General features: G+C 46.0%; 1 pseudogene; it reads left to right on the top strand.

Moving 5' to 3' along the window:
• Positions 1 to 4,622: 4,622 nt before the first annotated feature.
• Positions 4,623 to 15,823, top strand: part of LOC122422024 — a 46,415-nt pseudogene continuing 35,214 nt past the window's right edge.

The following is a 15,823-nucleotide window of genomic DNA, read 5'->3' as shown; positions in this document are numbered from 1 at the left end:
CTTTCCCAACATGTCTTTGATTCAGAGCAGTTCCACATTCACAAGTGTGATAAGAAACACTATTTGAAAACATCTCATTTCACTTTTCGGTACATGTGCTTTGAACCCCCCCTAACTTTCCGACATTTTCTTTATGTAACAAAGTTTAATTTTTTCCCTCCTTCACAAAGATGGATGGGCACAAGCTCTCTGCTGACAGCATGGTAGATGGATTTATGCCCGTAATGAGAGGTAAGAACAGAAGGGACTTTCTTTGGCTTGTGAAGAAATCAATGCCCCCTGAGAACCAGCCGAGACCTCTGCTATCCCAGCATGGAGTCTGTGGCCAGGGGCACCTTGGATGAGGCTGGAGGAGAAACCAGGTGCGTCTTCCTGTCTGGACTTGGCTCTCTGGCCACAGTCAGGATGGAGTCAGGGAACCTGTGAACTCCTTCCTGGGCCTCAATCCCGGGCTGACTCCTGTGAGGATGCCAGAATTTGGGAAAAGAAGAAAAACAAAATAAGAAAAGGCAATATAGGCTTCACAGGACATTCAGGTTTAATCCTGAACCTCAAGGTGTCCCAGCTTTGGGCTCTGTGTGCTCCATCCAGCAGACATGACCCATCCCAAAGCACCTCTCTGTACTGTTTATCTCTGTTGATTCAAACACTGTTTCGGTGCAGCTTTAAAAAAGCAGAAGGGCAGATGGAAGACACCAGGGTGTTTCCTTCAGAGTCTCAGACAGGCTTGCAAAAGCAGAGGACAAGCCCAGTCCAGCTCTCCATTTCCTCTCCTCTTACTCATTTTTTTTTTCCTGTCCACATTTAAGAACAACAACAACAAAAAAAAAAGCATTCTTGTGACTGAGTATTGGAACGGCTGGTACAGGTTAAGTTTTAGAGAAGTGTGGGCATGCTTGGTATCGCAGACAATCTGAAACAATTTTCAGAATGCCAGGCCCCTTCTGCAGTTTTACTTTCTTTCAAATGAAAAGAGCTTTATTGTTTTCACTGATTGGAGAGGTAAGCAATCTGGGTGGTTTGCTGGCTTAGAATTCAGACTGAGGTCAAGTTTCTTTTTATATTTAGGTAAAATGGCTTGGCACCAGCTTGCTATTGCAGAAATGCATCGACTTTCCTGGGGTCTATTTGTTTCTCTCCTGTGTCAAGGCCAAGAATCCAGAAACTGACTTGGTCCAAGTTGTCAGTCCTGGTTACAGCTGCCTGGCGTGGGGAGGTATGGGTAGCCTCTAGTCGAATCTGTGGATTGTGACCCCCAGACCAAGGCGGGAACCAGAGCACTCTCCTCAGTCACTGCGGTGATGTCAGCCAGTAGGTCTCCTAAGGGTGTCTCTTTCCTCAGGGAGTTCTTGAGATTCTATGAAAGTAACTTGCCCACTATTAGAATGACCACTAAAACTACAGCTTCTTTATTTCTCACTTGTCTGATTCTTACCACTGACCCCTTCCATCAAAACATGAGCCTGCCTATGTGCATACCACACACATAGACACACATACAAACACACGCAGACGCATAGACACAGATACACACAAGACATCTGCACCTCCCGTTACCCCCACAGAGCTCCGCTTCCAAATCCTGGGCTCCACCTCCTGCTATTTAAAGTGTGGTCAAGGGCCCAGTAGACCCCAAACTTGTTAGAAATGCAGAGTCCTAGGCTATACCCCAGGCCAACTGACTTGGAATCTATCTGAACGTGATCTCTATTCTTTCATATGTGCTGCTCTCCTCCTGCTGGGAAACCTTGCCTTTTCCAGCCATCAAAGGCTCTTTGGATGCTGCTTGCCTTGCATCTGGGCCAATACCCAGGGTCTGTTATGTTCTGGTCTGCCCAATAGCCTCCATCCTGCTTGTGGTTCCCCCTCTGAAGGTCTTCTGGACCCTGTAGGGTGAATCTTGTGTCTGTGTTTCAGACTCTCTTTGGTCTCTGATGCAGCGCAGGTGAAGAAAATGGTTTGTCTTTAGGAGACTGCTCTGGAGCTTGAACTCACTCGGAGCCATCTCTAGATGCTTCCTGGATGCACTGAATTTAAGGGAGGGAATCCAGGCATCTAGATTGAACCCGTCTGGTGTCCTGCATCCTTGGGCTTTGGCCCAATGGTCTTCTCTAGCATGGTGTCTGTATGTGCAATAGCCTAGCAGTAACCCTCCAGAAGTCACGAGACGGTAGCCCTGAAACCTCTCACGAGAGAGTGACTTACCTGTCCCCCAGAGCCTGATTCTCTCTTTGTTTTCGGGCCATATACTTGGAACTAAAGCCTCCTATCACTGCAGGTGAATGAATTCCCCAGGTTCCTTGCTTTGATGAGGACGTGTTCCGCTGCTTTTGATAGAAATCCAGTGATACTGGCATAACCAGATCAAGGTTTATATTCCTTTGCTAACAGTATGTTCAAAGGGGGGCTATCCAGGGATGCTCTGGGGGCTCAGCGATGCCACCAGAAACCAGGCCCCTTCCAGCCCCATGTACCACCATCCTTAACATGTGGGTCCATCCCCAGGCACCCCAGGCATGGGGTGTGTACCACAGGCAAAACTGGGCAAAGATCTGGTATCAGCTGAGTCTGTTACTGTTTGTTTCAGAAAAGCAATGGCTTTCTGGGAAGCCATACCCTGTGCATCTCATGAACCCAAATTGGGTCATGGGGATGTGTGAATAAGGGTGAGGTGAGCCTGGGGTGGGATAGATATTGAGCAGAGTCTTCACAGCTGTAATTCGGGATGTATTGCCAGGTGGTGTTCTGAGTTGATCCGATGTGGGAGTGATTGGGGAGTACAAAGGCAGAATTCAGAGGCTGCTCTGATAGTCTGGGCAAAAGTGAGGAAGATGTCCTTGTGGATGGGTGAAGGCCACACAGGTCAGCTATAGAAAGGACCCCCATCTTCATGGCGACATCCCCAAGCCCCCAGCTGCCCTCATGTGGACCCTGTGATTGCCTCCGGGTACATCTCTGCTTCTGTTTGTGCCTTCTACACAGCAGCCGTAATGATCTTTAGAAAATACATACATCCAAACGAGGAGAAGTGACTCTCTGTGAGGAAATTAACTGACAACACGGGCTCAGTCAGGCTCTCCTGTCCCACTCTCTCACGGCCTCATACCTCATGGTCTGCAAACGACGATATTGCTGAGCTTGGAAGCACTGGGCCTGCGTGCCCACTTGGCCATGGGCCACTTTTGTCTGTCTTAGTGTATCAGTAGTCTTCGAAGACTCGCTGCTGCTGCTGCCCAGAGAGAATAAACATGTCTGCAGTCCCCGCAGCTCCTCGAGTCTCTTCTGCCTTCCCTGGTCATGCCTGATCTACCCTGGGATCAGGGAACAATTTGAATGGCAAGACAACTGGCTCAGTCGGCAGGATATCCAGCAGGTAGGGGAGCCTGAGGCTCCAATGGAAGGAGGAAGCCAGGGCTGCCACGGGGAGTGTGATACCCGGCGGCCACTGTCCTCTCGGCCTGGGTCCCAGTGGAAGACTGGGAGTCGGTGAATGGGTCACCGGATAATATTGAAAAGACATTATAGGCAGCGAGCTCTCGCTTGCCGGCCAAAGCAGCCCGTACATACTGCGGCTAACACCGTGAGGTGGGTTCTGTTGACTGCCTTGAAGGCGAACACGGAGAATGCGCTCCCTGATGCTGCGTGAGTGTACAAAGAGTACTGAAAAAGCCTTACAAGCGGCGAGCTGTCACTTGCGAGATAAAGCAGCATGCGCTGCCGCCAACACTATGGGGTGGATTTTGTTGAACATGGAGAATGCTCTCCGTGATGCTACGTGAGTGTGCAAACTGGAGAGATGGGCAGAGGATTTAGAGCAACAGGTGCAGTTGCTAGAACAAGAGCTGCATGGCCTTGGGGACTACGGTGTCTCAGACTGAGATTACAGAATGCCAGGCCACTCCTGCAGGGTGCACCTAATCAAACACTCAGCCTGATGAAATGGATTGCTGCTGCCATCCGCATCATGTGGATGAAAGCGGGAGAGTTCCTGGATTCTGTGAGTAAATGGCACACTTATGCTGAGTAAACCCAAGTGGTGAGAGAACTGGGCATGAGACAGGGAATGTTTAATCTAAATGCCCGGGGCCCAGATGATGAATGTTTTACTGGCTGTATTCAAGATGCCATTTTAACCAGTGCTCTGCCCACTTCTTTTGGATCCTTGCCTGCTGTGCTGACACCCTATTTGGGGCACCCCATCTTAGCTTGAGAAACACAAAGGGGCTGTGTCAGGCTAAAGGGGTTAGGGCTGTGAAAACCCCAAAGGGCAGCCAAGCTGGCAAATGCCCTGCCTGGCTGACACAGGCGCAAATGTGGGCTGATAACGGTAGCCGCAGGACTTGACAGAAATAAAATTGACAAGCAACCTAATGCTGTCCTCCTAGAGCTGTGGAAGCAATTGAGACCAGAGCAGCAGTTTAGTAAATGTGGAAAGCACCCACAGCATGAGGAACAGGCGGTTCAGATAGGGGGCTTTATGCCAACTGGAGATGTCTCTGCTGATGCCGTTTCATTCTGAATAGGGCTCAAACCAAGGTGCCTGCCTAGGGAGCCCAAGTGGGGACTGGAGGCCCCATGTGGAATTTGTAATTCACTGGTCACCGACCAGTGTACAAAGAGTAATGGCCCTGGTTGACACGGGTGCTGAATGCAGCCTGCTACATGGCAAACCAGAACAGTTTCCTGGCCACAGTGCACATGTTGATGGCTACAGTGGCCAAAACATTGAAGTAAAAGTTGTGTCCTTGACATTGGAAATTGGGCGACTTTTTGTGCAAGTGTACATGGTGTATGTGTCCCCAGTTCCAGAATATATTTTGGAGATAGAAGTCTTGCAAGGTCTTGTGCTGTGGACCTCTGTCGGGGAATTCTGTCTCCAAGTACATGTTGTGAAGGCAGTCATGAGGGGATATGCCAAGCATCCCCCACAGGTGTTGCCGACACCCTGGAGGGCAGTGACCATGAGACAATATTGTCTACTAGGTGGCTACAAAGAAATAGATGCCACCATTGCCAAGCTAACAAAAGTGGACATTGTATGTTCTACACAGAGCCCATTTAATTCCCCTGTGTGGCCTGTCCGGAAGCCTGATGGCTCTTGGCGGATGACTGTGGACTACAGGAACTGAATAAAATGGTGCCACCAGTGCATGCAGCTATGCCATTGATCCATGGCTTGATGGGCCAGTTAACTACAGCGCTGGGCACTCATCACTATGTGGTGGACTTACTAATGCTTGCTTCTCCATAGTTATAGCTGCTGAGAGTCAAGATCAGTTTGCATTCACTTGGGAAGGGTATCAGTGTACGTTCCAAGTCCTGCTCCAAGGATATTTGCATAGCCCAACAATATATCATGGTTGCAAGAAATTTGGAAGAATGGAACTGCCCTGCATCAATGAAACTGTTTCATCATACTGATGATATGCTACTAATCTCTGATTCTTTTGCAGATATAAAACAGTGTACTATAAAGGCTGTATCCTATGATGTAGACAGTGTACTGTAAAGGTTGTATCCTCAGATTTTAAAAAAATGTAATCATGTGGGTAGAACAAGTCCCTCCTAATGAGGTGACGCCTTTGCTACACCAGCACCTAGCATCAAGCAGGGACAAAAACCAAGTAGGCGATTGCCAGAGGGTGGGATCTTCCTATTTCTCAGAGAGAAATAGCAGATGCCTGCCATGATTGTTCCACACATGCCCAGGAAGCTCTTCATCCTTGCAGGCTGGCAGCCACTGACGGACAGGTGGTGAGGGGGAGAGTTCCTTTGACTCGGTGGCAAGTGGACTTTGTAGGGCCTTTGCCACTATCAGAGAATGCCAGCTTCACTTTAACAACTGTAGATATGGCTACAGGTTTGCTGTTTGGCCATGCAAGGCTGCTGACCAAAGCTGTACACTTAAGGTGCTTGACTGACTGATAGCCATGTATGACCATCCTCTGATTACAGAGAGTGACTAGGGTACTCATTTCACCAGAAAGGAAGTGCGGGACTCGGCACAGAGGCTGGGAATTCAATGGGTATTTCATGTCCCATATCACCCACCAGGCATCAGGCATGATTGAGCGATACAATGGTTTGTTAAAACAAGGCTTGTGGCTGTCTATTGATTCCCTCTCTCCTTAAAGGGGTGGACCTGATGCCTATGGGGGCTTTTACGGGTCCTCAATGAAAAACCATGCAGGGGTGGAGTAGCCTTGGTGGACGCTCTTCTGCATCGTGCTGCTGCAGATGGCAATAGCAGATATCCTCCTAAAACCTGGCTATGGAACCCAAGGTAATATCTTGTTGCCAGCCCCAACGGAGATTGCACAAGGACAGATGGTGGACTGGACTTGGCCATGGAAGATAAAGGCCCGCCCCATGCTTTGGGTAGTTCTCTTAGCCCCATGGGGGCAGAGGCTGCAACATGACTTTCAGGTTGTACCCTGGGTGACAAGCCCCTGGCCCCCTCGTGTGCATGTCACCTGGCCAGGACCACAGGTAGCGGCCTCAGGGTTGAAAGCTGCATTTGTACTCTCCCTGCGGCCTGTCATGGATTTCCCTGTTATGCTCCACGTGGAGCCACAGGAAGTAAGAAATCCATGACGTGCGACGCCTGATTGGAGACACAGTGCAGGAGAGGTGGGCCAGCCTGTCCAGTACCTGGCGTTGGGTTTTGCTCTGTAGTAGCTGTGTAGCCTGCACTCTAGTGGCTTGTTGTTTTAGCCCTTACTGTTGTGGAATGTGGGTGCAAGCAGCAATGTGCCCCAGGAAAAAGCCACAGGGGGCTGGGTCTGTGTAAGCAGTGGGACAGAAGACCCTGAGGGGTGGACTGTGGAGAAATTAACAGACAGCACGGGCTCAGTCAGGATCTCCTGTCCCACTCTCTCACGGCCTCATACCTTATGTTCTGTAAACAATATTGCTGACCTTGGTAGCACTGGGCTTGCGTGCCCACTTGGCCTTGGGCCACTTTTGTCTGTCTTAGCAGTCTTTGAAGACTCGCTGCTGCTGCCTGGAGAGAATAATCATGTCTGCAGTCCACGTACCTCCTCAAGTCTTCTTCCAGCTTCCCTGATTGCGCCTTATCTACCCTGGGATCAATGAACAGTGTGAGTGGCAAGACACTTGAGTCCCGTCCCATTTCACGTGCAAACCCTAAATCCTTACCATAGCTGAGGAGACCCTAGCACATCTGGTGCCTGAGGAACTTCTCACCTTGCCCCCTACCAGGCCCCCCTTCCTTCTGCCCCAGCCACACAAGCTCCCTCTGCTTTTCACATACACTTGATCTGGCCCCAGGGCATTTGAATTCTTCTCCCCACCTGTGCCTCCTGCACTTCGTTCCCCCACATTGCTGCCCCACTGGCTCCTTCTCATCTTACAAATGCCACCTCTTCTGAGAGGTCTTCCTTTTTTTTTTTTTTTTCCACTTATTTTTATTAGTTGGAGGCTAATTACTTTACAATATTGTAGTGGTTTTTGCCATACCCTGATATGAATCAGCCATGAATTTACACGTGTTCCCCATTCCGATCCCCCCTCCCCATTCCGATCCTCCCTCCCCATCCCATTCCTCTGGGTCATCCCAGTGCACTAGCCCCAAGCACTTGTCTCATGCATCCAACCTGGACTGGCGATCTGTTTCACACTTGATGGTATCCATGTTTCGATGCTGTTCCTGAGAGGTCTTCCTTGACTACCTGTCTAAAGTCATCAGACACACCATCACCACTTCTTTTCTATGGACGCTTCTACTGTTTACAGCACATGTGCTTCCTGGGAGTGGAAATCTCCATCTCATGCACCCGTGTCCCTGGTGCTCAGAACGGCGTGGGGCACACATAGGAGTGCTGAGCTGCTGTGCTGTACTTAGTTGCTCAATTGTGTCTGACTCTGTGACCCCATGGACTGTAGCCCACCAGGCTTCTCTGTCCATGGGATTCTCCAGCCAAGAATACTGGAGTGGGTTTCCATGCCCTCCAGGGGATCTTCCCAACCCAGGGACCAAACCCAGGTCTCCCACATTGCAGGCAGATTCTTTACCACCTGAGCCACCAGGGAAGCCCAAGAATACCGGAGTGGGTAGCCTATCCCTTCTCCAGGGGATCTTCCGGACCAGGAATCAAACCAGGGTCTCCTGCATTGCAGGTGGGTTCTCTACCAGCTGAGCTACCAGGGAATCCCTAGCAGCACCGTACCTAGTTGTTAGCTGCAGATGATGAGATGAATTAAGGACTCATTCAAACTGCGGAGGAGGAGCCGGTGTGCTTCCTCAATGTGAGACAGGAGACTGAAAGCGGGGTCAGTGCCTGAAATGCATCCAGTGGGCTTGGCCCCTGGGTGAGAAGCCCAGGGTTTCGTAAGCAGGCATCCACCTCAGATGGGAAAATGGGAGCCTAGAGCAGGGTCTGGAGAACAGGTGAGGTGGTCAGAGACTGGAGCCAACTCTGGGCAGGCAGGTGCCTTCCAGGAGTCTGGTGCCATCTGGCTCAGCTACTTTCTGGGCAGAACGGTCCCATTTGCCCAGTTACAAGTTGTCTTTAAAGCCCTACCTCATGTATCACCAGTTCCTTACTTAGTGGCTGATTGATTTTGAGGGACAGGGGGAATCAAGGATGCCACTCAAGCACTTAGCAAGGTGACAGTGATGTGGGTGATTCTGTTGACTAAAGGGGATCATGAGAAGAAGTCATTGGTTTAAGACATATGAGGATGAGTTGCTCAGGGTATTATGGATGCTTCTCCAGGCCTCCTGTTCCTGGGAATGTGGGTGTAATGAGGGGTGTTCGCCTAGTCACGCTGTGATCCCGCTTTCCTTTCCCCTCTTGTGGCCTGGCTGAACCACATCTTCCTTTTCATGCTGTTTCAGCAGCACCCCCACCTCCCCATCTGGCTCCTTCTGCCTAGTGATGCTTCCCCTGGCCCCTTCTGGCTTCTTCTGGGATAGATCTGTGGGCTGTCTGTTTCTTGATTACACGGAAGCAAAATCAGGAATGATTTTTTTCCTCCAGTCATGAATTCTGATGCAATTGAATTGCTTCTGTAGCAAAAAATAAAGAGCACTGACGTTTAAATGGAAAGCAACCCTCTGCCCACTGCTGAAGGTTTAGTGTGGTGTTTACAGGAAGCCTTGCTGGCAGGACTTCACCAGGCTTTCCAGACTATGTGTAATTACCATCCTCAGGTGCTGGAAAGCTGGAGGAGGGCACAAACCATTGGTGCTTATATAACAGAAGGAGAAACTGAGGCTGTGTTTATTCTTGTAAAGAATCAGCGAAGCAAAGCAAGGCCTGACCCCTTGCCTTGACTTATTGCTCAGAAAGGAGGGTGGCCATTCTCAAGGAAGTGCCCAGCACATCATTGGGGGGCTGTGGGCCAGGTCTGAGGTTTGTCCAGCCCCTTACCTTCATCAAGAACTTCAGGCCAATCAAACACATAGAAAAGAGCCAAAGCCTTAACCGTGGAGCCTAACTGGGTCAACTTTTAATAAGAAGCATCTGATCACAGCTTTTGTGGGTGATGTGCTGGCGTAGAAAGACAGTTTAAATCGAGCAAAGATGAGGCATAAACCCTGGAGAGTTCATAGGGGTAGGAAGCTGGTGGCTCAGAACCAAGATTATCTGGTACCTAGGTAATTCTAAGCACTTGGAGCAGCAGAATAAAATGTTCCTTTTTTCCTGGCTGAGTTCTGCCCGCATCTGCCCTTGGCTATGATGCACTCCATCTCCATTTCCATCTGGCAACTCACTCATTCTTCAAGTTAGCATGTGCTTCGTCTTCCTGAGATGGTCCCTGGGTCCTGGTTGGAGGGAAATGCACATTTCCATCCCAGGTTTGTGTACTTATTGTGCGCTCTGCTTGGAAGTTTTTGCAGAGGTATCTGTCTGGCATGTTCCCTCCCTTCTTCCAGGTCTCAGTTCCAATTGGACCATCTCAGAGATGCATTCTCTGATCACTGCCTATACTAACACCTGCACTGATCTCTCTCCTTGATGCATTTTTCTTTAGAGACATTAATATTACTTGATTCTCTCTCTCACACATACATACACATCCCTACCTACCTACTTACCTGTTATCTATCTCATTGTCTATGCAAATTTTGGTCTGTAACCTCCATGAAAGTATAAGCTTCATGGGTAGAATATAAACTTAATGGTCTTGATCACAATTGCTCTCCAGTTGTGCTAGCCTAATGCCTGGCATAGTTTGTTCAACATGAAAATATTTGTCAGTGAAAAAACGAATGGAAGCCTGAACTCTGTGCAGTCACAGCAACCTCTTTTTACTTTTATTGTAGCACTTTCGTATACTTTCTATCTTCCCCTTGAGACTATAAATTTTTTTTTTCATCTTTTTTTTTGGAGCAGGAAATCCTGTAATTTCTTTTCTAGAACTGCTTGCCCTTTGCTCAGAATCTGGCACAATGCGATGCTCAGAAGTATGATGGGTTGGTAACTGACTGACTTTCTGATGTCCTGCTGAGATACAAGGATGGACCAAGGTTATGACTGTGGGGTCAGAGAAAGGCCAAGTCAGTAGCAGTTAGTGATAACTTGTATAGGACTGGAAGGAGCAGAGGGGGGTTGTGCTTAACTCTGACAATTTCAGCAAGAGGGGACATGTGGGTGTGATATTAACTGAGGTATCAAACCCAGGAGAAGGTGCAGGTTGTCAATGGGAGATGGGGGATAACTCATCTTAAGTCATCTGCATTATCTGACCTCCAATAAGCAGTCATCTTATCATGTTCTTTTTATCCCCACACTGAAATAAAAATAAGATTTCTCCTTCTTTTCTCAGGAGGATGTCATTGAAAAATTTTAATACATAAATAATTTTGTCAAACCAGTGTTAATGCTTATGATGGGCTGAACTTTATGACGAGACAATGGATAGGAAAGTTGCTGACATGCTTTGCCCCCTTTGCTTCTGAGTGTCTTTTCTCTTTATCTCACTTTATTAAATGCCACAAAAAGTGAGTGGTCACTTGGACAAGTTACAGGGTAAAAGTAACTGCCCTTTGTTGTTCTTGTTGTTCATTCAGTCATGTCCCATTCATTGAGACCTCATGGACTGCAGCTCGCCAGGCTTCCCTGTCCTTTAGCATCATCTCCTGGAGCTTGCTCAGACTCATGTCCACTGAGTCAATGGTGCCATCCAACCATCTCATCCTCTGTCGTCCCCTTCTCCTCCTGCCCTCAATCTTCCCAGCATCAGGGTTTTTTTCCAATGAGTTGGCTCCTCACATCAGGAGGCCAAAGTATTAGAGGATCAGCTTCAGCATCAGTCCTTCCAGTGAATATTCAGGGTTGATTTCCTTTAGGATGGACCGGTTTCATCTCCTGGCTGTCTAAGGGACTCTCAAGAGTCTTCTCCAGCACCATAATTTGAAAGCACCAATTCTTTGGTACTCAGCCTTCTTTCTGGTCCAACTCTCACATCCGTACATGACTCCTGGAAAAACCATAACTTTGACTCGATGGACCTTTGTCACAAAGTGATGTCTCTGCTTTTTAATCCACTGTCTAGGTTGGTCATAGCTTTTCGTCCAAGAAGCAAGCGTCTTTTAATTTCATGGCTGTAGTCACCATCTGCAGTGATTTTGGAGCCCCCCACAAACAGTCTGTCACTGTTTCCATTGTCTCCCCATCTATTTGCCATGAAGTGATGGGACCATATGGGAAGAATTATGGGCCATTTCAATGTTTTTTTTTTTTGGCTAGGGGGAAGTAGAGGGAGAAAATGGAGAAAGCTTTAGAGTAGGGTCTCTAAACTCTGGGGTCTAATGCCTGATGATATGAGGTGGAGCTGGTATAATAATATTAGAAATAAAGTGCACAATAAATGTAATGTACTTGAATCATCCCAAAACCATACTCCCCACCTCTCATCTGTGGAAAATTGTCTTCCACAAAACCGGTCTCTGATGCCAAAAATGTTGGGGACCATTGCTTTAGAGGATAGCAAAGTCATTTGATTTATGTCTATACCTTTCATTTGTTCATCTTTTATACATATCTTTTATGATCTTCCAGTTTTGCTTGTACTGTTTTCTGCCAAACTTTGAAAAATAGCATATCTTTGTAATTTCAATTTTTCTCCAAACGAGAACATCAAAACTGAATACCTTTCAAAATGTTGTAAAGTTTTTATCTTATTAGTTTACATGCCAATTTTCTAAATATATAGAACATAGAAGAAATGGCTCCATGGAAAGATTTGGGCTTTTAATCTGAAGATTAGTTTCCATATAGTTTACAAAAATAAGTACGAGGCATTATTCCACTGAGGGAGAGTGATACAGATCATAAAATTTCTATTTCCATTCCTAGGTTAATCATAACATATTAGAAACATAGACTTTAACTCCCCAGTTTTACCATTCTTATGTAGTACAAATTGTTTCCCAGATTGTCTAGTTTTGACTTGAAATATTATGTTCATAAAACTCCGAGGAGCACAATTTCTTTGTAATGCCTTCCTCTCATCACTGCTGCTGTGTATAATTTATATAGCATCTCTGACAGTCTTTGCGCTTTGTGTAGCTGAGATTCCAGTGTTAGGTCTTTACTCTGAAGAATTTAGAATTCAGAATCTAAAGTTCCATGCACTGTGAACAATAAAGCCAGAAATGGTGGTGGGTGGAGGTTTCAAGGTCTCTCTAAATCTGCTCTAACAAGGTTCTCACATCATCATTGAAATGGGTTCTTTTTGTACTCAGTAGCCAGGATTAAAAGTGAGACCTTGGGTAATCCCAGTTCTTTTTCCTATGAAACAATGAGAACTTGTCAGGCTCTATATTCTTCATTTTCATGAAAACTTATCAGAGTGGCAGGTTGTTTAATTCATAACAATGAATGTCTACCCCTGGGTACCATATGTACTATTTTATCTACCATGTAAATTTCTTGGGGGAATAGCCTATGTGTTTTGTATTTTAAAAATACTTTCACTATGTTAGAACCATGTCTAAGTCTTATTATTTCAATATTGAGTAAAAGAATCCCTAGCAAAATATTTAAACAAACATAAAAAAGGGAATTCATTGACTTAAGTACCTAAAAAGCTAAGGGGTTGTCTCCTTTGTGCGTGGCTGGTTCCAGGCTCAAGTGATGTCACAAATGATTGTCAGGTCCTGGGGTCTCTCCATCCTTCCATTCTACTTCCCATTTTGTTTTTATGGTTGTCAGCTCAGCCTTCTCCTCTTGGTGGCAACCTGGCTCCAACTAATCCAGGCCAGAAGATGAGAGGATAAGAGAGCTTTTCTCCATATTTCTCTGTCTCTGTCTCTCTCTGTGGCAACAGTCATTAGTTTTAATTGCTTATCCATCCCTGACCCATCATGGTAGCTGAGGATGTAATGTTCTCATTAGCCAGGCCAGGTATGGCATTATTACTGATATAATCTAAGCATCATCAGATGAGAGTGAAAGAAGGAGTATTTCACTGAACAAAATTGGGCTATTATTTCTGTATATGAGTGAGGGATGCTGGCTAGTCTATCAAAAGAGATAGTTGGCAATCATTTACTGACAGATGAATCTGAATCATTTAAATTTGGACTGTCATTTGGATTTCTCAAACCCTCATCAGAAACTGTTAAGAGGACAAAGCAACATATTTATTTTCATTAAGTCAATATTCCTAAGAATGACTGCTAATGCAGGACTGTTCAAAAACTTTTGTATTAACAGCCTTGTTTTCAAGTCTAAATTAATCTTAAGAATGTTACTCACTGATGCGTGCAGTTAATCAATTATCTAGACCAGTGTCACCCGTTTAGCCAAACTTTGAGGGACAGAAACTGGTTTCCTTTGCTTTATGCAATTGTATTGGGAACTTGGATCATGGTGGTGTTGAACAATGCTATTGAATGAGGGTAGTTATGTAGAGGTCTCTAGAGTCTTCATTTTCAAATAGGTAACAGAACACTGCAAGGCTGGTGACAGGACTTGACACTTCTTCTAATATGTTCCATCACTTTGGGATGGTTTTTGTAAGTTAAATGAGACCTCCTTTGCTCTTCCTTTAGGCCAATTCCCTTGCAAGGCAAGACATTTATTTCTGACCTTAAGGCGTCATTACAGGGAACTGACAGTGCCTTCTGGGGAAGACCTAGCTTATCTCCTTTGTGTAGCAGTCTCTGAGGTCCCAGTTCCCCATTTACCAGTTAAATTCCAAATCCAGGTTAACTGTGCCTATTAATTTGTAGACAAAAATAACAGTTAAGTAGCAAGAAGGAAGTTTGCCCTTAAGGGAATACCCAAATGCTATACTGGATTCTCACCAGGACCACCTGCATCAATTTAAAAAGAGTTTTTACCAGCACAGGAAGAATTTTCTGCAAACGTTTGTATTTGTGGAGCTTGTTTACCTCAGCTGGAAATTGCAGCAGATCGCAATTTGAAGAATGTTTACTTTTTTTCTTCTAAATCACACTCAGTGGTAATTATTGGGATCCGGATTTTGTTGTTCTTGTCTGAAAGTGGTGGGAAGTAAACTTGGATTGGGTTCAGACTCTGGAGACCTGATGAAATAGGAAAGGTGTGATTCCAAATGATTTCTGGAAGGAGAGAACAGATCTGAAAGAGTTCCTGTAGTTTGGGCCCCTCAAAATAAAGTCTTTGGGAGGGATATCTTAAGAATGACCCTTAGGTATTATATGAGTCAGAACATCAAAGATTCTTTTATGCTTAATTGACTCAGTTTAGTAAGTTGCAAGTCATAATGGTCAATGGAGACTTCTTAAAGAATTTGTAGTAAAAATTTGGCATAAAAATTTCGTTGGTCTTGGTCCTGCAATTGACAAGAATTTCAGCATCCCGGCATACCTTCTTTCTTGATCCCAGGGAATCCAAGCTGTTAGGTATCTGGTGGGGTGGTGGTGGGTGGAATGGCTTGCACTTATGTACCAGGGTACCAGAAGCGGTAGGATGTCAGAAATTAAAGTCTCAGAGTGTCAGATTTGGGATGAATCTTGAGGATCTCCTTCAGTATTTTTGTACTATGAAATTAAAAATATTAAAAAAAGATATTTTCTTTGCACATAGTGCTAAAATAGTGGATGGCATGTGGTCAGAGAAAGCCACCGTAAGCAGCATAAGAGAAATTTTCTGCAGTTTAAGAACTAACCTTCAATCTTGTAAACATAGTAGTTTCCTTTTCTGAATCTACTAAAAGAAAATTGTTTTTTTTTTTTTGTTTTGTTTTTTACCCATGTGTATTTACATTTTAGGGCTTCCCAGGCAGCACTAGTAGTAAAAACCTGTCAGCCAATGCTAGAGACATAAGAGATGTGGGTTTGATGCCTGGCTTGGGGAGATTCCCCTGTTGAAGGCATGGTAACCCACTCCAATATTCTTGCCTGGAAAATCCCAAGGACAGAGGTGCCTGGTGGGCTACAGCCCATGGGGTTGCAAAGAGCTGGACACAATTTAGTGACTCAGCAACAACATTCACATTTAAAGAGTATGGCAGTAAAAGTAATGCACGCAAAATATTTCATGTAGTCAGCTACATTTTCCATTGGTCTTGCAGGAAGGCAAGGCCGAGGGATCAGTTTTTGTTGGTGGGCTCTGTATTTTCCTCTTCTGGTTTAAGACATAGACTGTTGGTCCTTTAATGGACCGGAACCTGAGGTCCGGAGTCCACGATGAGAAAGTGAAAGAAGAAAAGAGGCTAATATTCCCTGGGTTACGCAGCCGGCTTTCACGTTCCAGGGAATCAGCCAGAAATAGAGAGATAAAGAGAAAGAGAGGAAGAGAAAGAAAGAAAGACACGGGGACCCAAGGTCTGATGGAGCAAAGGTGTTTTAATCAACATGGCGTGT

The sequence above is a fragment of the Cervus canadensis genome, chromosome 19 (assembly GCF_019320065.1).
Source record: "Cervus canadensis isolate Bull #8, Minnesota chromosome 19, ASM1932006v1, whole genome shotgun sequence".
NCBI lineage: Eukaryota > Metazoa > Chordata > Mammalia > Artiodactyla > Cervidae > Cervus > Cervus canadensis.
Note: the sequence above shows the minus strand (reverse complement) of the source record. Positions and strands in the feature narration are given on the sequence as shown.